The sequence below is a fragment of the Humulus lupulus genome, chromosome 9, assembly GCF_963169125.1.
Source record: "Humulus lupulus chromosome 9, drHumLupu1.1, whole genome shotgun sequence".
Taxonomy (NCBI): Eukaryota; Viridiplantae; Streptophyta; class Magnoliopsida; order Rosales; family Cannabaceae; genus Humulus; species Humulus lupulus.
In genome coordinates this window covers 37,439,977-37,442,014 of record NC_084801.1, presented here as the reverse complement: position 1 = coordinate 37,442,014, position 2,038 = coordinate 37,439,977, and positions in this window count along the sequence as shown.

Here is a 2,038-nt window from a genome sequence, read left to right as displayed (position 1 = left end):
TAGAAAATGGGTCAGCCCAACTCAGGTTGTTCCCAAGAAATCTGGGGTAACAGTGGTACCAAATGAAAAAGGGGAACTTGTTCCTACCAAGGTCACAACTGGGTGGCGCATGTGCATTGATTATAGAAAGTTAAATGCAGCCACCCGCAAAGACCATTTTCCACTTCCATTCATCGATCAAATATTGGAACGTGTGGCAGGTCATCCTTTCTATAGCTTTCTCGATGGTTATTCAGGGTATTACCAAATCGAGATTGCCTTAGAAGATCAGGATAAGACCACATTCACTTGTCCTTTTGGTACTTTTGCCTTCCGGCGTATGCCATTTGGCCTGTGCAATGCTCCAGCCACTTTCCAGCGATGCATGATGAGCATATTTAGTGATATGATCGAGAAATGTATGGAAGTATTCATGGATGATTTGACAGTCTTTGGAGATTCATTTGAATCAAGCCTTCTCAATTTAGAGTCCGTGCTTAAACGTTGCAAAGAGAAAGTTTGGTACTCAACTGGGAAAAGTGTCATTTCATGGTGCCATCAGGCATAGTCTTGGGGCATGTCGTGTCGGAACGAGGAATTGAGATTGATCAATCAAAGATTGAACTCATATCAAAGCTGCCCACCCCCAAGACTGTTAAAGACATTCGATCTTTTCTTGGGCATGCAGGATTCTATAGGAGGTTCATACAAAACTTTTCGACAATTGCTCGCCCTTTGTCAAACCTCCTAGTAAAAGATGTTGTGTTCAGTTGGACACCTGAGTGTGAGGAATCTTTCCGAACGCTCGTTGCAAAACTCACTTCCGCCCCTATCATTCAGCCACCAGATTGGAACTTACCATTCGAAATCATGTGTGATGCTAGCAATTATGCTATAGGGGCTGTCTTAGGTCAAAGAAGGGAAGGGAAGCCCTTCGTTGTCTACTACGCAAGTAGAACTCTTAACAATGCTCAAATGAACTATTCTACCACTGAAAAAGAGTTACTTGTTGTAGTATTCGCACTTGACAAGTTTCGTTCCTACCTGATTGGTTCACCTATCACAGTCTTCACGGACCATTCCGCCTTAAAATACCTCCTTTCCAAAAAGGATGCTAAGGCGCGTTTAATTAGGTGGATCCTTCTGTTACAGGAATTTGATCTGACCATAAAAGACAAGAAAGGAGTTGAAAACGTGGTAGTGGACCACTTATCTCGTCTTGAATTTTCTGATTCCGCTGATGGCCCAGCCATTCGAGATGGCTTCCCTGATGAACATCTCTTCGCAGTCACTAAGTTGCCATGGTACGCTCATATCGTCAATTACTTAGTGACTGGCGAACTTCCAACTGCATGGAATGCACAAGATAAACGTAAATTTTTGGTCGAGGTTCGTAACTTCTATTGGGACAACCCATATCTTTTCAAGTATTTCCCCGACCAAGTTATGAGACGTTGCATTCCAGATGATGAAATTTTTAGTGTCCTGAACTTTTGTCATAATGAAGCTTGTGGTGGTTATTTTTTTATGAAAAAGACTGCCGCAAAAATCTTACAGTGTGGTCTTTATTGGCCCACTTTGTTCAAAGACACTAAAAATTTCTGTCGATCATGTGAAAGGTGTCAGAAATTAGGTGCCCTGTCCCGACGACATATGATGCCATTAAACCCAATACTTGTAATAGAAATATTCGATTGTTGGGGGATAGACTTTATGGGACCATTTCCACCTTCTTCTGGCTACCTTTACATTCTCCTCGCCATAGACTATGTCTCAAAATGGGTGGAGGTTGTGCCTTGTCGAAATAATGATAACACAACTGTTGTGAAATTCTTAAAGGAAAATGTGTTATCTAGGTTTGGCACACCTCGCGCTATCATAAGTGATCAAGGCACCCATTTTTGCAACTATTCTTTTGAGACCTTAATGCAAAAATATGGTGTAATTCATAAGGTTGCATTGCCTTATCACCCACAGACAAATGGCCAAGCTGAGTTAGCCAATCGAGAAATTAAGCAAATTTTAGAAAAGACGGTTAATCCTGACCGCAAAGATTGGT